General features: G+C 49.5%; 1 protein-coding gene across 5 annotated transcripts in view; it reads right to left on the bottom strand.

Moving 5' to 3' along the window:
* The window catches only part of PKNOX2 (PBX/knotted 1 homeobox 2), a 250170-nt gene that overhangs the window by 196792 nt on the left and 29634 nt on the right, over positions 1 to 23744 (bottom strand). Inside the window, exon 2 of one of the 5 annotated variants that reach the window (XM_059183952.1) lies at positions 5899 to 5970. The exons of the other annotated variants lie outside the window; for them this stretch is intronic. The gene's annotated coding sequence lies outside the window, so the exon portion shown is untranslated. The remainder of the gene's footprint in view (positions 1 to 5898; positions 5971 to 23744) is intronic. 5 annotated transcript variants of the gene reach the window in all.

Genomic DNA, 23744 nt, shown 5'->3' with positions numbered 1-23744 from the left:
CCGGGACCCTGGTTTTACTTAAGGAGGGCTGGCGCCACCCTGCCAGCCTGATTTTTTTTTTCTTTTCCCTAAAGCTTGGGAAAGCAGGATTTAGGTCTCTGCCCCAACGTAGCCCAAGGAGACAGCAAGCAACCCTGCATCCCCTTCTGGCTCCTCAGCTGGTCCTGTCATCATTTTGGGGACAGAAAGCCTTTATGAGACTCATAAGGGATAGTGGGGGAGGGGTTAGGATTCTGGCAATCTGTCCTGAAGAATTCAGGTTAATAATTTATATGTGCATTAAAAAAAAGAAAAAAACCCTCCTGGAACAAATTGCATACAAATTGTGTGACATTTGAAGGAAATTTGCCAATGTTGCTCAGTGAAGCGTAATAAATATATGCAGCCCATAATAATAAGTTACTTAAACTCAGGGCACTAAATGATTTATTAATTGTCTTCTAATCCTTTCCAGCTCCAGCTAAAACCAAGAGTGTGGATATATTTCACATACCAGCTCATAATGCCTTCACCACCAACAGTGCAACTGCTATTAGCTGTTCGGTCCCTTTTTCATTCGGGACCCAAACTCTCCAGAGGGGCTTTGCAGCAGGACCCAGAGCTGAGGGGACTGCTATTATCAGCAAATGGATAGACGGACCCCAAACACATCCCATCCCTCTGCACTTCTTGCATGAATGTCCTGTAAATGAAAAGTCCATAGCCAGAAATGTCGCCTGTGGATGGAGGGATGAAGAAAGAGGGCAAGGTAGGGTCCCAGGAACTCAGTGACTGAGTTCAGAAGTGAAATGATTCTCCAGGCTACCTTGCTTCCCTGCAGTCTTCCCATTTCATAATGATGCCGTCTTCCACCAGTTACCCACAACCTGGGTGGGGTCCCCTTGCATTCCAACTCTGCCTTCTCTCTCACTCCCACGCCCAACCAGGGGGATTTCACTCTTAAAAAAAAAAAAAAAACATCTCTCAGGGCACCTCAGTAGTTCAGTTAAGTGTCCAACTCTTTATTTCGGCTCAGGTCATGAACTTGGGGTCATGGGATCAAGCCCTGTGTTGGGCTCTGAGCTGAAGTAGAGCCTGTTTGGGATTCTCTCTCTCTCAAAAATAATATTTCTCAAATCCATCCTATTTCATCTCCACTATCACTGCGTAATTCACAGCCTAGGTAGCTCAGTCGGTTATGTACCCATCTCTTGATTTCAGCTCAGGTCATGATCTTGGAGTCACGGGATCAAGCCTTGCTTCTACCTCTATGCTCAGCACAGAGTCTGCTTGGGATTCCCCCCCTCTCCCTCTGTCCCTCCCCCCACCCACGTGCATGTTCTCTCTCTTCCTTTAAAATAAATAAATAAAATCTTAAAAAAAAAAAGAGTAGTAAGTAACATGGTTCAAAAGTTATAAAAACTATTTGAAATTCTCCCTCCCATTCCTGTCCCCTACTTACCCAAGCAAAGACAAATACAGATTCTTGTTATCCCCCACTTTTTTGCACCTTGGTGGATTTTTTTTTTTTACACTTAATATATTTTTGGAGATCTTTCCATATCAGTACAAAGACAGAGCCTTCATTCCTTTTTAAAATTTTTATTTATTTCCTTTTTTAAAAGTAAGCTCTACTTGCAACATGGGGCTTGAACTCCCGACTCCAAGATCAAGAGTCATATGCTCTACCAACTGAGCCAGCCAGGCACCCCTCTCTGTCCTCTTTTTAAATGTGTAGTATTCCATTATCAGAATATTTCATAATTTAACTAATCTAACTAACTGCAACTGATGGATATTTGGGTTCTTTCTAATCTTTTGCCATTACAAATAATGTTGCAAAGAATAAACTTTCATGAATGTTATTTCACATATGTACAATATATCTTTTAGGATCAATTCCCCAATATGAAATTGCTGAGGCAAAAGGCATATGATAATTTTGATAGGTATTGCCAAATTGCACTCTAAAAGGGTTGTACTGATTTACGCTACCAGACAGCTTGTTTCCCTAGAACTTTGCCAATACAGTGTGATAACAAACTTTTGGGATTTTTGTCCATTTAAAAGATGAATGAATAACGCTATCTCAATATAGTCTTAATTCGCATTCATTTCTTAATATTGAACATCCTTTTCATATGTTAAGAGCCATTTGTATTTTCTTCTTCATTTATAGACCATTCAAATTCCTTGCTCATTTTTTTCTGTTTGGTTGTATTTGTTGTTAATTTTTAAGAACTCTTTGTATATTAGGGACAATAGCCCTGTGATGTGAGTTGCAATTTTCCCCCCAGTTTGTCATTTGTCTCTTGACTTTGTTTAAAATATTTTTTCCTGTGCCTTTTAAAAATTGTAATTTGAATTCCAACAGGCCTGGAGCATTCACAATCTCATTGGCCACAGCCTCTGTCACTCCCCATGGTTTTACAAATGATTTACTTTACTATTTTTAGTTGCCTACAGGTTGGTGTGATGCATGGAACTACTACCACCATTGTATGACCCAGAGGAAAGCTAGTCTGAAAACAAAGCTGATATCCGGAGGATGGCAGAGAAAGAATCTGAGTGCCTGTTGATGTCACTGAGTCACTGAATTTTTCTAACCCTAGAGCACTCCTGGTTCTGGGCTTCATAATATGTAAGAATTAGAATTTCTTACTGTTTAAGCCACTTTGGGTTGGATTTGCTGCTACTGGCAGCCAAAGGCATTCTAACTGAAACATATCTTGAATGCGCTTGTGAAAGTCTGGTCCCTTCCAATCCATCTCCACTGGTGCTGAGGCCAAGTTCTAGAATATAAATCTGACAACACCACTCCCCCATTTCAGTACATTCCATAGCTCCTCATCACCTGCAAAATATAATCCAAGAGCCTTAGCACTCAGTCTGTCCCTGCCCACCCCTCCCTCCTTCCTCTTGCTGTCTTACACTCCCATGTTGTGGCGCACCCTGTCCCTGCTCCCTGGAGGGCCCTCTGCCTCCTTCTCCTGTCTAGTTCCCGGGACGGTATGTTCCACCATCACCTCCTCCAAGCAAATTTCAGACCAAGTTCCCATCCCCACCCCATCACTGCCATGCACCATCTGGTGTTTTCCTCTATGGCTGCCTTAACCTCATTGTCTACACATCTTTCTTACATGCCTGAGCCCACATCCTGCTCACTTCGTTAGAGTTCCTTGAAGGCAGGAGCAATGTCTTTCTCATTTCTGCAGCCCCAGCACCTAGCTTGAGACCCAGTGTGAGGCAGGTGTGCAACCAATGTTTGCAAACCTGAATGGAGCTCCCTATACTCCCCTCATGCATTCCCGCAGATGCCCCCTCAGATGTCTTCCAGCCCAATGCCTTTCTACCCACATCCATCTTTACAGAGAAGATAGAAGAAATGTCCCATCCAAACGTGCCTGCTCTAAGAAGGGAAGAAGATGACCTAGTAAATCACCAGACCAACAGTGCCATTTGCCTGAGCTCCATGCCAGTGTCCCCGATGCTGTAGCTAATCTCCTACCGCAACAGAAAGCCAGGGGTAGGAGCTGGGTTCCCAGCCATGTAACTGGCTGTGTGAACTCAGAGAAATGGCTTAACCGGGGCGTCTGGGTGGCTCAGTGGGTGAAAGCCTCTGCCTTCGGCTCGGGTCATGATCCCAGGGTCCTTGGATCGAGCCCCGCATCGGGCTCTCTCCTCAGCGGGGAGACTGCTTCCTCCCCTCTCTCTCTCTGCCTGCCTCTCTGCCTGCTTGTGATCTCAGTCTGTCAAATAAATAAATAAAATCTTAAAAAAAAAAAAAATGAAATGACTTAACCCCTCTGTGCCTCAACCTTCTTATTGGGTAAAAGGGATGAGCAGGCTGTTGTGAAGAGGGTCATTGTCTTTAAGTGGCAGTCATCTTATTTCCTTCCTCACAGCTGAATCAGCCCCAGATAAATGAGGCGAAGTCCACGTAGAGCACACCCCAAACGCTTCCCCAGGCCAGGCCTCCTTTCTCGGTCAGACACCAACATGGTGGCCACGCAGAAGAAATATACTGATGGGAACAACAGGGAAAGGAGGGAGCTGGCATCCTCTGGGCACTTCCTGTGTTCCAGCCTGTGCTACCTGGGACATACCCATCACCACACACCTGCGGCACCTGTCAGCATACACATGCCTCCCAGCAGCCCCGTACGGCAGTGTTTTCGGTCCTCTTCTAGAGAGGAGCAAAGTGAGGTTTACAGAGGTCAGACAACTCGCCCAGAGGGGCCACGTCATGAACCCAATTCAGTGGGGAAGTCAGGGTCTCAGCTCAGCTCTGGCTGGCTCTTACCCGAGTTCTTTTTGCCACCTCATGTTACATTCAGACTGCAGGGAATGAAGCTGGCCCGACGCATCCAGGACTTGTGTTCCTGCCTGATAAAATGAGGAGGTGACCAGGGAGGTGAGAGGGAAGAGGGAGGTCCCGGGTGAGGGAAGGGGGAGACATGGGAGAGGGAAGAGAGAAGCTCCTAGAAGAGGTTTCTCTCATATCCCCAGCATGCTTCTGTGTATGTGGGAAGGTGTGTGTGAGCTGGTGCGCATCGCTGCGTGTGCATAAGTGCATGTGACTATGTGGGCATGCGTGTGATTGGGACTGTGTCACGTGTGTGTATGGCTCCATGTGTGCGTGTGTCTATGACCACGCGCCTGCGTGTGTGTGACCTGTGTATGGCTCTGCGTGTGTGCATGTGTGCACGTACATGGGGACCCATGTGTGTGTGCTGAGGGGGGAGGAGGACAGCTTGCACACACAGGCCTCCCACCTACTTCCGTACCCGCACACGCGCTGGTCGTGTCAAACCTAAACACGCCCCACGTGAACTCTGCATGCGGTCAGCAGTGGGAGACTTCACCTATTAACTGTCGCAGGCCGCTCCAACCAGCCATGTGACATCGGCGTTCTTGGTGCTGTTATTAGCCCATGACTGACCTGGCAAGGCCTCCCGAGGGACAGCAGAGGGGAGAAGGGAGGGAGGAGCTGCCTTTGCCAATTCAGTCAGGCTTCCCTGGATGGACCTTCCCAAATCTGGACACATGCCAGCCCCTCTGGTCAAAGAGAGAATTCTGGGGAGGTACTTCAACTTATGTGTCTCTCGGGTTTCAGAGACGTGCAGAGCACGGGGGAGACACACACACCTTCCCAGACCAGCAATCAAAGGCAGCAGCCTGGGCCTCTGGCTGGGCAAGCAGTGGGAGGGGGCCTGCAGGAGAGGAAGGCTCCTTGGCTCCCAGCCAACGCTCCCAGGCCCCCCTCAGCACCCATCCGGATTCACCCTCAGCCAGGACGGCTCTGAGTTTCTCTCCCTCCTTCGTCTCATTCCATCCGGTGCTGTCTATGGTTGAGAGGAACAGGGCCCACGGTGGGGTCACAGAAGCCTATCAGGAACAGGCAGAATCGAAACCACAGCTCAACTCCCAGTGCCTGCCTAATCCCCCTGGCTACCTGCCACTCCAAAGTCCTCTGAGCTCTGCCGGATGACAGCCACCATAAAGGATTTTCTCCCAAAGCAGGACAAAAGAAGACTCTTAGGGAGTCAAAAAAAGAATCTATGGGGCCTGGATCCAATACACATTCTTCCCCTTTCCGTGGACTCCAGTGAGAAAAAACTGTATCCTTATACGTACTTAACATAAAAACATCTCAGCAGCTGGGGAAGCCCTCATTCTCTACCTTCCCTAAAACTTGTGAGCCCCTAGCGTCCCTGAATCTAGCTAACCAGTTCGAGTTAGCAGCAGCAGAGACGGACTGGAAAGCTCCTTCTTTAACCATTCCCTTGCTTCTTTGCAAAACAAGATGTAGAAACCAAACAACTAAGCATGGTATGTGACTACCTAGGCCCACGGAGAAAGAACACACACACACACACACACACACACACACACTGTATATTATAATAATTATCCGACCTTCCTGTGGTCCTCTGGTGCCTTCAAAGATCCTTTCAACTCCATCCTCTGGTTTTTGTGAATGACAAGGCACTGGAAAACAGAAGTTTACATCCTGCTTTTCCAGCTGAAAGACCTTGGGCAAGTTACATCCATTTTACAGCTGAGACAAGTGAGGCCCAGAGGGATCCAGGGTCCAGCCGAATCACTGAACCCTATCACACACTGTGCTGTGTCCACCAAGGGCCTAACCCATAGTCCACAGCTCTCTGCGCTGCCCCCTGGCTTTTCTTGTACTCATTCTGGCTTTGATGAGAAAACCAATTACTCTTGCACTCACTCCCAAGCCCCAGCCTCCTGGTGGGAGAAAAACAGTCCCTAGTAGCAAGCTGATATTTGGACAATCTGCTCCGGAAGACACGGCCTTCCCCTTCCAGGACTTAGCAACGCTGCCAAAACAAGAGGAGAAAGCTTCCAACAAAAGTTTGTTTTCATGGAGATTTTATTTCCTTCGCTGAGGCTCTCCCACCACAGATTTCTCTTTGTTAGAACTTGCATTCAGAAGTCACCAGATACACAGCCCCTGACCCTTTGAGCCCTCCAGGGATCTCACGCCTTTATCTCCCCTCCCAGGCCCACAGGCCGCCCGCTCCCCAGCTCCCCTGCTCAAAAGGCCCTTTGAGCCACTCTGGAGAGAGAGGGGGCTCTTGGAGTGGACAGAGGCTTCACGGGGATGAACTCTCCACATCAAAGGGCAAGGGACAGGGGGCCCTGGGAGCGAGTGTCTCTGAGTATTGGCGAGGGGATGACGACGCCTAACCACATCACATCCCTGAGTCCCTCAGGCGGAGGTAGCGTTCCACGATGGCGAGGCTGCTAACCGGGGCTCCCGACAGCAGGACGTGGATCTCCCAGGCCATCCCCAGGGCTTGGCTCTGCTCATGCAGAGGCCAGGCCAGTCCAGGCACAGCTCCGAAGGGGCTAACATTTGTCTTAGATGGACAAGCCTTTCCTTTTTGTCCTTTTCAGGATTAGCTGCCCTCCCAAGTCCACAATTTAGAGATTTTACTCTGGCTCCTCTCTTAGCCAGGAGGAAAGGAGCTCATGGCACTAATCTATGCTTCATGGGCAACTCTCCCTGGTGTGTGCAGTAGAGAGGAAGAGAGCGCAGGAGAACCCAAAGAGTACCCAGAAAAGAGAATCCAAAGAGTAAATGCTTCTCTCAGAGGGATAAACTGCTAATGGGAGAATTACAGGTTCAAGAGGCGGGGCGATTTGGGGGTAGTGGCTCAGTTCGGCTCGCTGGATTTAAGGGTCAGGACAGAACTCGGGTTTGTTTGATTCTCAGCCCTACGACTTGCTAACTTTATGCTCTTGGGCAACATAATCTCTTTGGGTCTCGTTTCCATCCTCTGTCCAAATGCGGATGATGCCATGTCAAGGACTGTATGAGGAACAGACAACAGATCGAGAAAGCCGGGTGTCTAGTACCCATGAGGAGCTTGGCTCCCCCTCCGTAGGGCCTGAGATTGAGTTGGCACCATTAGCATTTCTCTTTGGGTTTCCACACAAATGGTCTGGGTTTTCCTCTATATACACCACCTCACCCTTGTCCTAGATGGTTTGTAGCTAGACAATAGGATTTTTAGTGTTCACATTTTTAAGGGTCTATGTAAACTTTTGTCATGCAGAGACAATAAAGACAACTGACTAAGCATTTTTCAAAACTACCATCTCATTTGTTTCTCAAATGGTCTTATCCCCATTTAGTAACTGAAGGACTTGTGAGTCAGGTGTATGAGGTGACTTTTCCGAAGTCACCCAACAGAAAGGTAAGATGAGGCCAAACCTAGTCATGTCTAGCACAGGCATGTCCAAAGAAATCCCACCCTGAATAGGGCAGAGGGGGTGACAGGGGAGATGAAACTTGGGGCTTACACACAAAGAGAGGCCATGAAGCATGATAACTTTTCGAAGATAGGGGATTCTAAATAAACCACTGGAGTCCGGATTTGAAAACCCAAAAGCATGGAGGCAGCTCAGAGGGACACCTCTGGGGCAGGGTGGCAGAGAAGAGAGGACAATCTCATAGGATTTCTGTAGCCGCTCAGGAGTTCTGGGGAAGCTGTCCTATTCCACATCAGACATGAAGATCAGGAGAAGGCCGCCCTAGGCCAGACTAGGCTACGACCAAACAGGATCTGTAGTAGAAACAGCATCTCTAGAAGTCTACTTTCCAAGTCCAAGTGAGTGCCGAAGCCAGAACCTTAATGACCCACCTACCCACAAAGTGTGTGCCCCAGTTGTCCATCACACAGTAATGATCAAGGGATAGGGGAAGAACTAGGGAAGGGCACTGGTCCTGTCCTAACTAGAGAACTAACCAAGGGCCCTCCAGCTTCAGAGCTGGCTCCACAGGTCATGTTTGCTCTCCAAGTGCACCTTCCATTAGCCCAAGAATACAGAGGGTTGGGCTGTGACCTTCCTTCTCTCTCCCCTCTCTCGCCGCCCTCTTCAGTGGGTTGCCCTGATGAAACTAAGCTCTGACAGGCCCTTTACAAACACCCTCCCGTCCTCTTGACCGGCATAGGGCCGAGTCAGGTGCAATGACACCTGCCCTAGAAAGCTGACTCCTGGACATTCGATCCAGAGAATTCCAGGATCTCAAATTCATAATTACCAGCTCCAGAAAGAACGCTATCCCTCTGCCTCCTCGGGCACATACAAGACTGACGGCAGGTTTCTGGACTGATCTCCTGCTTAACCAGCTGCAAAGGAACTCTTGCAAAGCGAAGATGAGGAATCCCTCCTCAGTCCAGGGAAGCCGCTGGTCTATACTGTGAAGCAATTGACAGACAGTCTCCTTTTGCTTTCAAATGTTCTTAATCAACATGAAAAGGATTGTGAGGGCTGGAGCTCCTACAGGTAGAACTAACAGAGAAGAATAATGTTCATAAATCATTTAGCATGCAGTCCAAACAGAGGTGTTATTATTATTATTTTCTTAAAGGAAAAGGCAATGCAAAGAAATAGAGCCATGCAGGAAACCAAATGCACTGGGACTTGCCCCCCAGTGTAGGGTCCCCAAGTGAGCGAGGCAGCCCTCTCATATCATTTTCAATGGCCATCTGACCCTCAGTAACTGAATTTCCAGTGTGGGTCCCTCCCCCAAAGCTCGGACCAGCAGAGGGGTCAGCACTGTGGACAGACAGCTGATAAAAACAGCTGCGTCCCACTCCCACTGCAGCCCCAGCCCAAAAACGGACTGTCTTCCTCCACCCTGACTCCACCCTGCGGCAGCTGGGCCTGAGCTGGGAGCTCCAGGAAGACGGAAAGGAGGCCCACGGCACTCAGGCGACATTTTTTTCAGGCCTCAGCTCAAATGTCCCCTCCTCAGAGGATCCTTCCCTAGCCCAGCCACCCTGCAGAATGGTGCCCAAATCCTGGCTACTCTCTACCATCTTCAACTGCTTTATTTTCCCTTCAGAGCAATTATTACTACTTTGCATTGTATTTGACAGACGTTTGTTATGTGTGTCCTCTCCCAGGATGGAAGCTTCGTGAGGGCAGAAAAATGTATGTGTTGTCAGTTGCATCTCCAACACCCAGAAAAGTACCTGACACATACTAGGTACTCAGTGAATATTTGTTGAACGCATGGATGAATGGATGGCTGGATGATTGGACAGTTAAGTAAGTGAATAAAACAGTTCCTTCCCTCTCATCCAGGAAACATTCACATAAAGAAATCCTTGTGTATTCCAAAATAGGAAGATGGCAGTCAAGAGCGAGGGGTCTGTTGCTGATTTCTGATTCTGTCGTTTTGAGCTGGAGTCAACTATACCTGCTCATCAGCTTCCATTTCCATCTGTAGAATGGGTATCACTCCAATGCCAGAACAGTGGTGAGGGAGGAATCAGAGAGAACTAACATTTATTGATTTTTCTTACACGTGCCTTATAACATGCGAGGCAACTGACTGATGAACACGACCTCATTTAACCCTCACATTTAATCCTGTAAGAATGATAATATTACCTCCCTTTTAGAGATAAGAAAACAGAGTCTCAGAAATATAAAGTAATTCACCTAAACTTGCACACCTAGGAAGTAATAGAGAGGAGATTTCAACCTGGACCTGCAGATCCCAAAGCCACCTCCATGAAGCACAGTGGCATCACATTGCAGAGTTTAGCCTTTTACACGTTTTTTAGGGGCATCGTCCTGGAGGAAAATCCATGAGCTCTGCACTTTTCCAGAAGTAAAGAGGGAAGAGAAGTTGGGGTGACATCTTGTCCCCGTTGCCCTGACGCTTTCAAGACTTCCACACAGAAGATCCCATATCCCAGGAGATCCCTTGGTCTCAGGCAACCTGGAACAGTTGGTCACCTTCAGTGGGAGGCAGCCACAGCTAGAGACCCTGAACACTCTGACCAGTGAACAGGGGATTTCCTCAGAAAAAGCGCATTGTCCACATGTTCCACTAGCAGTGCTGCGAGGGCCCTGCTGTGTCTGTACCACAGGGCTCTATGCCCCTCAACATGGCGCCTGCACCTGATTTGCCCCACACAGGCTGGAGCCCACATTGGCACGAAAGGAGAGGCAAAGACCCGTGAGGTGTCATGGCCTTCCTTTTGCTCTTTGGCCTCAGAAAAAGAAACCACTTTGGCCTCAGAAAAAGAACAGTGTGGGCTCCTTCCCTAAGGGACTGCAACCACCAGGACGAGATGACCTCCTCAAAGCAAGGAGGGCAGATTCCTGGGATTCCAGTCATGGAGGCTGGACAGGAAGAGCAGAATGCAGGACAGACAATAAGTGACCAAGAAGTAACATGGCGCCCATGGGAGGGCCCCTCCCAGATTCCCAGATCAAAGGCACAGATTTGGATAGAAAGGCCACCTCTGTGTGTTCTCTTTCTGTACATTCTGTACACGAAGCCGTCTTTCTCTTTCCCAGTCAGGCTGTGGCAGAGCCGCTCCCATTTGTCTGCATTCTCCTGCCTCCAGAGGGAAGACCCATATGGGGTTCATCCTCCATGCCCCCACCTCCACTATCTTGCTTCATGTCCAGTGAGGGCCAACCTCCGTCCTGAATCTCCTTGACTCTGGGGATGGGCCAACTGATTCTTCTCCTGGGGCCAGGGCTAGAATGAGAGCAATCACAGCCCAAGACATCAGAGGAGACCAACTGGAGATGAGGGTGGGGGTCAAGGGGAAGGTATGGGGGTTGCATAGCACACACTCCCTCCCACCTTCAAGATTTCTAGCTTTAGGGCCTATGTAGAGGGACTCTTTGTTCATTGGTTCATTCATAACCCAAGGGCCTCTGCCTTGTATCTCGCAGCCCAGAGCTAGAGACCAGAGCCCCCTTGTCCTCCTCCTCCGTCCTCTAGCCTCACCCTGCTTACTCCTGTGCCGTGGGCATGTTGCTTCATAAATGTCTTCGAACTTTTCATCTGGGTGTTGTCAGTGTCCTGGCTCTGTGCCTAGTGTCCTTCCTCTTCTCCTCAACATGCTGTATCTGTAACCCCCTCCTCCTTTTCTCCTGCCTTAAAAGCAGAGCCCCCTTCTCCTTCCCTAGGATGTTTCCACCCAGGCTCCAACCTCCATCCCACAGTGCCCATAAGGTGGGAGTGCGTATTCGTGTATCTTCTGTCTCTCCCTCTGCTCAGGCTGCCTGGCTTGACCTGTAAGCCCACAAACTCTCCCCAGACCCTTAGGCATGACAGTGCAGTAGAAAACCCTCCCCAGAAGGCAAAACTCCACCCATGACACTTACTGGCCCTGTGCCCTCCAGAGACTCAGCGTCTTCATCTGTAAAGTGGGTGTAATAGTCCCTGCTGACTTCCTTAGCTGTGGTGACAAGGAGCAAGATAATGGACTTGAAGTATTTCCTACATTGTAATATGAATGGAAGAATTATTAAACCTTTAAATTATTGTCTTAACCCTCTGGAATGATATTCCTCTCATCTCTCTCTTTCCTTTCAGTGTCAAACCTTTGAAAGAGCAGTGTGTGCTCACAACTGTCACTTCCTCTTCTCTCCTGACCCCCTGCAACCTGGCTGCGGGCCCACAAGTCCAGTGACAGCTGAGGGGACTCCTGGCCCTGCATGCAATGGCCATTTCTCAGGCACGGCCCTCCTCAACTCAGAGTGGGATGCTTGTCCCTTCTCCCTTCTTCAAACCAACTCATCTTCTCTTTACTGTTTTCGGTATGATACCACTTCTATTCCAAATCTGTAGAATCACCAAGGAATCTTGGAGTTCCTGGTGATTTCTCCCTCACCACCACCCAGCCCTGCCTTCTCCAATTTTGACTTAAGCCAGACCCAGCACATCCCCATGTAGGCAGTTTCAGTCCTACTGGTCCAACTCCCACCTAATCCATGTTCTCTTCCTCCTTACCCCTTACCAACACGCATCTTAATTCCTTCACTACTTGTCATTCCCAATTATAGTAGTCTCCCAACGTACTCCTCTCTGCTCTGATCTATGTTACACATTAGTGTCAGCAAAACCCTCTTATAAGGCAGTCTTCTCTTTTTATTCCTTATATCAAAACCTGCAGGGGCACCTGGGTGGCTCAGTCAGTTAAGCGTCTGACTCTTGATTTCGGCTCAGGTCATGGTATCGGGGTCATGAGAGGACCCATGTCAGGCTTTGTGCTCAGCACTGAGCCTGCTTGTCCCTCTTCCTATACTTCTCTGCCTTTGCCCCCATCCCCACCCACACGCGCACACGCGCGCGCGCGCACACACACACACACACACACAGAGTCTCTCTCTCTCTCTCTCAAATAAATTAATAAAATCTTCAAAAAAAAACCCTCAACAAACTGCAATGGCTCCTTGGAGCCCATAGAATAAAGTACAAATCCCTAAGACTGACACAGAAACCCCTCACACCAGGGTTCTAACCTCTTTCCAGACTTAACTTACAATCTACTTTGGTGCTGACCGTACAGTTTTAATAAACTAGAGTATTTCTTGTTTCCTGACTATGCTCCATACTTACCTACCTCAGGGCATTTGCACACCCCATCTATCTATTGAAATGCCTCTCTTCCACAACTGTCCATTAGAATCCTACTCCTCCTTCAAGCCCAGCTCAAAAGCCATCTGTCCATGAAGTATTTCTTGGCAACCCCAAAAAGAAATATATTTCCCAATTCAATTCACAGTATGTCATTTGATGCTTATCATCTTCTATCAGACCCTTTCATTCCTGAATGTCATTTAGCATACTTTTAAACCGATAGTAGTTATGCAATAAATAGTTGCTGAGTAGAAAAATGAATGGCTAAATTAAATCTCTCCAGTGGTTTCCAATCCACGGGCTCAGGTGGGATTTGCTTGGTGGTTGTTGGCCCGCAGTTCAAGTCCCACCCATCCACGAGTCCTATGACAAAGCCGGATTGATGGACAGCCACACCCCACACACATGTGCTCCCACCACTTCCTCATCTCCTATGCATCCCTCAGTCCTCTCCAATGTTCACCCTTGCCTGCACCCTTGGGTCTCACACCAACAGACTCAGTGACTACTTTCTAGTCCTTCTCTTGCTGGATTTGCCACTGACTCTGACTCTCTAGTTTCACTCTCCATTGCAAAGCCTTCTACTTCTCTGGTTTGATGACGCCACCCTTTCCAGATTCATCTAATTCCCCTTCCTCTCCATAGCTCGTCTATGGTTTTTCTATCACCATCTTTTAAATGTTGTATTCCTCAGGATTCATCTTTGCCCACTCTTCTTCCTCTGCTCCCTCTCTCTGGGTGATCCCATTCACTACATGGATTTGACCACCATCCATGGGCTAATCTCCACCTCCAGCCATGTCCTCGAGCGCATATATTCAGTGTCCTGACAGACATCTCCAGTGAAGGGTCCCATACATATTCAAACTCAGTGTGTTGGACGGGAGGAAGGGAGGAAGGGAAGGAAGAAAGAAGAAAGAGGGAAGGAAGGTTGGAAGGGAGGAAGGGAGGAAGGAAAGGAAAAAGGAAAAATAATAAACCCACTCCCTGGAAGATCTATTCTTTTCTTGGTTTTCCTGGCATAGTTGCTGGAACCCCCATCCACCCAGTACATAAGGGAAAAACCTAGAAGTCTCCATGGAAAGCACCCTTTAGTACTGCTCTTTCAGAGTTCTCGACTCTGGCCCTTCCCCTCCCTTCACAGCACCTCTGCTTCCGTCCAGCATTGATGGCTGCTCGCCTAGAGGACCGCAGTAGGTCTCCCCCCGACCCCCGTCTTACCCACATTAACCCAGCCTTCTCAGTCCTGCCAACGTGATCTTTCGAAAACACAAATCTCTCCAAGGCACTCGCCAGCCTAAAATCCTTTAATACTAACGATAGCTACAATTTATTGAGCATCCTCTTTGTTCCAAGACTGCTCTTAGCACTCTAGGCTGATTAACTCACTCAGTTCTCGCAAAAAGTAAAGTACTATTTTTATGTCCTTTTTACAGGTTAAGAAATTGAGGCATCGAGAGATTACATGATTCACCCAATTCACACAGGCGGCGAGTGGCAGAGCAGGGCGTCCGCCTGCTTCTTGGCTGCTATTTCCCATGGCCTCATTGTTGACTCTATGAAAAAGATTTTATGTATTTATTTGACAGAGAGTCAGGGAGAGAGGGGACACAAATAGGGGGAGTGGGAGAGGGAGAGGGAGTGCTGAGCAGGGAGCCCGATGGGGGCTCGATCCCAGGACCCTGAGATCATGACCCGAGCTGAAGGCAGATGCTGAACCCACTGAGCCACCCAGGCGCCCTCCATGAAAACTCCTCAGGTGACACAGAAGGCTCTCCCTGACCTGGCCACCCGTGCTCCACCACTCATCTCCTGCCACTCCATGGACCATGCTTCCCGGTCCAGAAATCCTGAACTGCCCACTTGGCAAACACGCACCGTGTGGGTCCATGCATGCATGGCTTTGTGCAAGCTGATGTCTTGCTTAACACTCTCCTCCCCAACATTTGGCCACATTTTGGACTATTTTCTACTCAAGCCACCTTAGAAGTCACAAAAGTCAGTTTCTTCCAACCACTGCAACAGCCATTAGCCTGAGCTGCGTTCCCTGTATGGTGCCCCACTGCCTCCTGCCCTTGAACTTCCTTCTCAGTTCCTGCTCTAGACTATTAGACTCAAGGGTGGGAACTCGGTCTTATTTTTCTCTGCGTCTGCAGAGTCCAGCACAGTGCCTAGAACACAGCAGTTGCCCCATACATATCTGTGGAGCTGAACTGAACTCCGCCTTCCTCAGAATACTACAGCCCCGCCAACCAAGGCCCCCGTCATTCCAGAACACTGCAGCGCACAGCCGTCTCTTTCTTCCCAGAATTCCCTCAGCGCACAGAATCTGTGCCACTCATTTAGTAATTAATTAATCCTGCTCCTCCTTGTGACCTCCCCTGCATGGCGATCTTCATTATTATTTAAATCTTGTATTGTTACTTTTTCTTTCCCCGAACCACTTCCCCAATTAGGGGATAAACTCCTTGAGGCTGGAAGTTAGGGGCTAGGTTTCACTTGTAGTTTCGTATTCCTGAATGGCTTGTACATTTTAAGTGCCTGACAAATGTATGTTCATTTAATGTAGTGCGTTCTCAGGGAGCTGAGGTTGGGCTGCTGCGCACATGGTTGGGGGTAGGGCATGTGATGGGAGAAAAGGGAAGAGATGAGATCCTGATGTTAAAGTAGGGGCTGTTTGGAGACGCAAAATATTTAGGACTCAAGGGAGCATCACCCAGCCTCTGTTCACAGGGCCCCCGTCTTCCCCCACCACATACCAGAGTCTCACCTGCTGGCTTTGAAATGAATGTGTACTTGGATGTAATAAAATATAGAATTAAAATACTGGATTCAGAAACAAAGGAGTCATAAAATATGCATAAAAACCAAAAATACCTCTCCCTGCCCCCCATCAAGAAGCCTCCCCCCCAGCTTGCTGGCCACCAAAGCCCATTTTGCATTCACGGTCCCTCAATGGATCTATGAACCACTGGAGATCCCACAGGCCAGGCAGTGGAAGAGACAGAGCCCACCTAAGGCCTGGGGTTCAGGCATGCCTTTCACAAGGGCTCTCCCAGCCCTCTCGGAAGCAAGCCCGTGTCCCAACACTGGAAAGTATTTGGCTCTACCAGCCCTATTATGTGCAAGGCATAACGGATACAAAATAAGTGTCGTGAACCAGGGTTGTCAACGGTCCAGGCAACTTACACTGACTACACTAGGAAATTCCCAGGCAAACTGGGGTGGGTTAGTCACCCTATGACTGGACCACAGGGCAGCAAATTTTTACAGAGCAAGCACAACCCTGATAAATCCATTAGTCCTTTGGGGCTCACAGTGTGGCCCACAGACCCATGGCATCAATATCACTTGGGGAGCCTGTTAAAAATGCAGACTCTTGGTCCCTGTTAGACCTACTGATTTAGAATCTGCATTTTAACAAGATGCCCAGGAGACTTGTTTATATATTACTGTTTGAAAAACATGGCTTTAGTGGCCCTTTCTTTGGTGATCCAAATGCCAGCCACACTGGCTGCATCCTGGGGACCTGAACTAGCCCCAGCCCCCACGGCTGCTCAGCCACCCACCAACATGCAATGAACTTCCTCTTCTGGGAAAGGAGTGGCTTTTGCTTCTTCCCCTGTCCACCTGATCACCAGAATTCCTTCCCGCTCCGGTGTCTCTACGATTCAAACTGTGCAAATGAGATTTTCTCTCTAGGGTCTGACCTCTCTCCATGCCAACCTCCAATTCATGGATCTCCAGTAAAGGGCAGTTCCAGAAGCCCCAAGCAAAGGACAGCATGGATTTTTTTTTTTTTTTCTTTCCTGAACCTATGACCCACCCTGTGGGCAGAGGATCCCCCATGGGTTTTCCTTCTCCCTGCTTGGATGGTGAAGGCAATACAGGGATTTGGGGAACTGAAGCTTTGGGAAAAGGAGCTGACACAAGACTACCCTGGAGATGACACAGAAATTCCGGAGTCCTGAGTTTTATTCATCTCTTCAGGAAATATGCGCACACAGGGACACACACCCCCTAGTCAGCCTCTTAATAAACTAAATCGAACAGTTTGCTGACCCAAGTCATGCAAAAGTCCGGGCATTTTGCTAGTTAGCTAATGGAAGACCACCTCACCAGAGCTTGGCCAGGCCTGTGTGTACTCAAAAAAAAAAAAAAAAAAAAAAAAAAAAATCCCTCAAAGGAGGGCATTTGGGTTTGTGGCTTTGAACCTTGGGCCTCTCTCAGTGGTTGTGAGGGGTAGGATATCCTCAGCAGGGAAGAGAGAAAACCAAGGCCTTGCCGTCCTATCGCCATGTTACTAGCTCTGCCCTTGTGGCCTCTGCTGTCTCTTGGGGTCACTACAGGGCCCAGGAAGCAGAGGCCTTATGCCACGTGTGTTGGCAGCACCTGGCTACATACTGGCCTGACAGCTTGGCAGACAAGATAAGTATTTAGAGGCCAGATTCGAGGTCTGGAGAGAGCCCTGGGCCCTCTATGTTCGAGCTAGAGCAGGGAATTTTCTGAGCAGTGTGTCCTGAAGGCCTAGAGTCCTGGTTACTGGATACCAGAGCCTTGCAGATAAGACTTGAAATGAAGAGCTCATGAGGAAAAACTTACCACAGTGATCCATTATGAGGGCCGTGTGTTTAGGAACTGCGAATATTTTACCACATAATGAAAGGTTTTGAAAATTTAAAAGTACCTGGAAACAGGGGTTGGGGGTGAGAAAGCAGTGAGTGGATCTGCCCCATCTCTACCAAAAAAAAAAAAAAAGGAATTTGTTTCCATAATATCGTCAAAGGAGGCTTTAATGGAACAACCCACTCGGTGCGGTGGAAGTGGGTTGAGGGTATCTATCCAAGAGGACTCACTGCCCGCCAACGACAGCCCCTCTCCAGAGCCCCAGGAGCCCTACTTTGTTTTCCTTTCCCCATGCACTTTAGAAGGCTCACACTGAAAAGGAAGGAAGGAGGGCCCTGGAGGAGCTGAGTGCTTCGTCTGCCTGGACGTTTTGGTGAGTGCAGCCCCAGACCTTCCCTTCGGAGGGTGGGGTTGGGGGCAAGAAGTAGGAAGCCTCAAGCCCGCTCAGCCGCTAAGCGAAGGCTTCTGCCCACGGTGCACCTGCACAGTGTGCAGGCCTCTTTAGGGACAGATAGGGACAGACGTCCTCTGCATGGCAGTGCATGTGCTCCATCCATGGGGGAAGTGAGGCTGGAGGGGAGAGGCGAGGAGCGGGGAACTGGGAACTGGGGTCCAGAGGCTAACCTCCCCTCTTCCCCGCTGGCATTTAACATTTCCCCAGGCCCCAGAGAGATCAGGCCTAATGCCCCTTGAGGGAGTGGGGGCGGGAAGTGTCACAGCTGCAGCCAGGCAGGCCCCCGGCCCCCAGTATGTCTGGGGTGAGATGGGGGGCTCTCTCGGGGATGCCATTCAGGCCCTGTCTTTTGGGGGAAAAAAGCCAAAGAAAAACATGTATTTATAACATGAACTTCCCTCCTCTCCTTCCCCTCAGCTAACTGATTAATTAAATGAATACAAAGGCCGTCTTGTTGGGAGCCCCAGCCGCAGGGACCCTCTGTGTTTTCTTTAAGCCGGCCTAGCAAACAGGAAACAAAAGGCTTAATTCTGTCTGGTTTCATGAAGGGGGCTGTATGTCACAGCCAGAGGCTGGGGCTCCGCCAGACCCCACGGAGCAGCCACAAGGCAGCTCGCGACCCCCACCCTCCCAGCAGAGCCCACCACCCGCTCAACATATACTCCTCCCCAGTCGGGAGCTAAAGCCAAGCTAGCCTGCCTCTTGGGGGAAATGCCTACAGGGCAGGAGAGAAACTTAAAGGGAACCAGCTATGCCCAAGAGAAAGCTCTGGAAGAAAATCTTCAAGGGAGGAATTTCATCCATTGGGCCATTAACAACAGGAGAGAGGGAAGGCGGCTAAGTCTGGGGCCTTCCTGATGGACAAGATAAAAAATAACCATTTTTCCAGCTGTCATACTTCCTCTTAGAGTGAATCTCCCAGATATTCTTTAGCTTGGCAGTCACACAGGTACCACCGCTCCCTCACCACAGGTGGAGACCATGGTTCAGAGAGGGACCGAGTAGGCAAGTCACACCATACCACAGACGCCTGATCAAGCGACCCTGACCTGAGTCCTTGCACTGTCTCTCTCTCCAAGGCTTTGTCCTGTCTTCTGGACATTTCTCTAATTTTCTGGGAGTCTCCCGAACTTTGTATGGAGTTCAGAGTTTGTGAGGGAGGAGGGAGAGCAGGAGAAGCTGTATTTCTGCCCCCCACCTCCCAAAGTAAAAAAGAGTATCTGAGAAGGGTTTTAACTCTAAAGGGGTACGGAGGTATTTGTTCTCAAGAGTTCATCAGGTCAAAGGAAGTGTCCCCCCACCCCGGGTTTCCCCCCTTCCCAAACCTAACCAGGAAGTGACAAAGAAGACCCCACTTCCTCCTTGGGGGTAGTGAGGACACGAGCAAGCACCAGTCTGGGCTTACCCCCAGTTTAATCTCCCAGCTCAGAAGGCACTCATGGAAACCAAGGCCTAGAGGGACCAGAGAGAAGGAGACAGAATGAGGAATGATGGCACAGAGGTGACCCTGGGCTGAATGTAGGCCAGTGGTGTGAATTAATTTAGCCTTGTCTGGCCCTCTACTTCAGTGGCCCCAATGCACTTAGCAAAGCCTCCCTGAGTTCCTAGATGTGTGGTGTTCAGTGCTCTGGTGGGGCACACCTCCCTCTAGAAGAGACAGCAAGAACACCAGGGGAAAATCTGGAGTTGTTCTAGTCCTTTCTGTTCCCTCCCTTGCCTCCAACCCTTGGAAGAACATTTCTACTCATCCCTTTGCCTTATTTCCCCATGTGACTAAGGACTGTGATAATGGAAAATGCAATGCCATGGAAGTGGGATCCCCTGGCCCTGCCTCAGTTGCCCTCTGGGAGACAGTGAGACCAGCTGCCAGGATCTGATGGCAATACACGGTGGTGCACTCCTCACACACAGCCTCAAGTGGCCGTGTTCCTATTTTATAGATGGGAAGACTGAGCCGCAGGAAGTAAGCCACCTGCCTCAGCGCTCACAGCCATGGTACTGCAACTGGGCTGGACCTCAGGCAGCCCAAGGTTCCCTCTATTCGTGGAAGTTACTTCTGTCTTATCTAGCACATAGGAGCAGCAAGGTGAGGAGAGCTGAGGAGACCCCAAATCAGTGATGTGGAACAGTGAAATACACAACACCAGTTTTTTGGCTTTTTTTGTTTGTTTTTTGTTTCAATAACTGATTTAACTTGCTGATTTGGTTTCTCTTGGATGGATAGTAAATTCCATTTGTATGGAATGAGTGTGCAGAGGTGGCAAGGCACCTGGATCCGAGCGAAGATGGGAACAAAGGAATGTTGTGCAATGAGAAGGGAGTACCCAGAAGAAGGTGGGAGCAGTCTGCGTTCCACTAACACCCTTCAGCCCCTGTGGAGTGGACTAGAAGCCTGGGAGTGTTACTTGGAAATGCATGGGTGAGCCATGATGGCCAGAGGAGCTAGGTTGGGCAGCTGAGCAGATGACCCAGGGCATGGGGTAGGGTTGTGGACTTTGACAACCACCCATGAGAAAGAGAAAGAAAGGAAAGAAGAGGGAGGAGGAGAAGGAGGAGAAAGGGACATTGAGGGAATAGGACCTGCAAAGAATCAAAAAGGGACAACAGAACGGGGAGGGGAGGAGGGGCAGCAATTGTAAGTATTTGGTGGGGCAGGGGGGGATGTCTGCATCTGAGGAGCCCAGAGGTCAGACTTACAGGGTTAGGACTAAAGGTCATCTAAGAGCCAACCCCTGTTACAGGTCAAAGGAACTCAAAGGAAATAGATGAGATGAGATGGACCTTCATGGATGAATTTGCTCAACAGTGAAAACCATCCCCCAAATATACCTGTATTCAAGGAAAATTTCCCTGGGCACTAAAATTACAAGCCTACTAAGGGCAAGGCTGAGTATACTGAAGGGGATCCCAAAGCAGGTTTTGAAGGGAAGAATGGCTCCTCCCTGCCACTACCCCCCAATCTTTCTTACCCCTTAGGTACCACCAACAACAGGGGAGCCCAAGGTCGAAAGGGCTGGCTGATGGGGTGTGGTGTCATAGGGTTCCCATCCCCACCTTTGCCTTTCTGGCCTGTCTATCAAAAAAGCTGATGGGAGCAAACAGGATTTCAGACACCGCATTCTTGGTCCTCTTCGGAGAGAACACTGCTCCAGAAATGATGGTGGCCCATGTGACCTCTTCCATATGAGGACTCTGCTCTGGGCCCCTGACACAATTATCTCTCTGTTTATCTCTTTTCTGGCCAGTAGCCTTGAGAGCCACCGCAAGCTCCAAGAAGATGGGCACCAAGGCCTAAGCCTGACCCTGGGGCCGGCAGACACAGACAGGAAAGCTCAGTCTCTTCCAAACTTCTCCCCATGCAAAGGCCGGTCTTTGAGGTCTGAAGAAAAAATCAGCTAAGTCCTGGGAGGGCCTTCCATTGGCCCTGCAGACCAAGGAACATGCTGTAAATGTGCTTTGTAGGGAGGTGACAGCCCAGGTCCCCAGGGACCTCCAATCTGCAACCCATGGCTGTGGTGGGGCCCAGGGAGAGGGCTCAGTGAGTCTATGCACAGGGCAGCATGGAGTGAGTGAGGGTGACCCACCCCAAGATCACCATGACCCTTTCCAGCTCTGTGCACAGGCAGATGCTGCCTGAACACCCCCAGCTCCCCACTGGACCCCAAGTGTACAGAAACCAGGACCCCCGGGGAAGTGTACTCTCCCAGTGACTCCCTGGCTCACCCCGACAGTTCCCCCACTGGAGGCTTGGCCCAGGTCTTTTTCCCCTGCTTCGGGCAGGAAGGGGCTCTGAGGCAGAGTTATTTATTATTAAGAAGTCCCTAGGATGAGAGCTCTGCCAGCCTCAGGTCTTGGCGGAGCTTTGAGGGGAGCTGAGGACTCCCAAGGAAGGCTGGGGCAGGGCTTCTCTCTCAGGCAGATGAGGAGTGGAAGAAATTTGCTCTTGGGCACCAGTCAAATGGGGGTTCCGAAAGAGAGATCCCTATGCAGGGACCTGGGTGCCTTCCAGGATCTGGTGGGGAGACTGGAAGGATCCCAGTGGGCAGTCAGAGGGCACCTCGAACAACCTCTGGGTTTGCTGCTCACCCTCCCCTAGAGCCTGGGCAGTAAATAAATGACTCTGAAGGTGAAAGTGGCTAGAATGAATTGAGAAATTTCACCTCCCTCCCACCTAAGATATCATGAATTACACGAAGACCAATTCTCCCCAGGTGTTACTATTGAACTCCTCCAAACACCTGCCTTTCCCAACTAAACAAGATCTCTATCTCCTTCAGAGAAAGAGGGGGCCTACCTGGGGCCACCCCCAACCCCTGGTAGAATTGTCCAGTAGAATTTTCTGCAATGATGGAAGATATGGCTACTGAACACCTAAAACACGGCTAGTGAGACTGAAGGACTTTGTTTTTAATGTGATCTCATTCTAATTTAGTTTAAATTTAAATAAGCACATAGTATGGCTCCCATATGCTTACCCAACAGGGCAAAAGTCAATGTTTTCAGGGAAGTACCTTCTTCATGCCAACATAGCACTAAGACAAAGAGAGGCCTTTTCTCTAACAAAGCATGAGGACCCCTCCTAGAAGGAGGACCATCTTTTAATCTTCCTGGTGATCCGGGCTACTTCATAGAGGAAGCAGTGGCTCTATCCAACACCTAAGAGTCATGGAAAATTAAGATGGATAGGACCAGGGACATGATCAGATCCAGCTCCTTTGTTCCACTGATGAAGGAATTCAGGCCCAGAGAGGAGAGATGGCATGCCCAAGGTCACGGGAGAAATGACAGCAGGGCCATCAGAACCCCAGTGTGAGTTCTGGCCCCGTGATCACCTTCTTTCTGCACTACCTCTGAACCCCAGTACCCTCCCTGACAGCCACGCTTGTCCCCTACGGGCTGGGGTAGCAAAATACAGACGGGAGCTTCTCAGTGAGGGAAATACACAACACACCGTGAAGGTGTGGGGAGAGCACAGGGGTGTGGTGTGTGGGGACAGAAGGCAAGTTTGACAGAAGAGGGTCTCCTCGGCTCAGGCCCTGCTTCAGGCCCAGTTCTGAGCCATCATCCTCAGGGGGCAGGAGGTAATGAGCTCCATGCCTAGCCCAGCCCCTGATGCACACTAGTGTGCCCCAGAATGAATGAATGAATGAATGAATGAAAGGAATAAACCTCCAGGACAAGTTTAGGGTACACAAAGGGATACGCAAGCCCATCCTCTTGTTGGCTCAGAGATTGAGAGGAAGTCCCACCCACACCGTTTCTAGGTACATACTGGGAAATGGAAAAGTGCCTCCTCCCGGGATTTTGGCATGGACCTACCAGCCCAATACTCAAAGCCCAGAGACGAAGCTGAGGCCCTCACAATACCCAGTGTCCAGCTTCCTAACCAAACCAAGTGGTGGTAGAGCCTGGATGCTCTCAGCCAGGATGGAGGCCCTAAACCAAGCATTCTCAGCCTGGAGTCCCTGTGTCCTAGGGATTCCAGTCTGGGTCACTGCCAGTGATTTGTGCCCCTGCGTGTGTGCGTACTTACAGGCACAGTTTACTTAGGACAGAATCTATCACTCCACTTAGATTTTCAAGGAGGGCATGATCCAAACATCCTAAGAACCCCAACACCTAAAATCCATTGAGGAGGTTGGGGAAATGATCAGGCACAGCTCACAGGACTCCTTCCCTGAATGTTTCCATGGCACATCAATGACAGTATTTTTAAAAAGGGAGTCCAGTCCCACTAGAACTTTGCTCTCT

Source organism: Mustela lutreola, chromosome 1, assembly GCF_030435805.1.
Source record: "Mustela lutreola isolate mMusLut2 chromosome 1, mMusLut2.pri, whole genome shotgun sequence".
Classification (NCBI taxonomy): domain Eukaryota; kingdom Metazoa; phylum Chordata; class Mammalia; order Carnivora; family Mustelidae; genus Mustela; species Mustela lutreola.
This window is presented reverse-complemented; position numbering and strand designations above follow the sequence as displayed.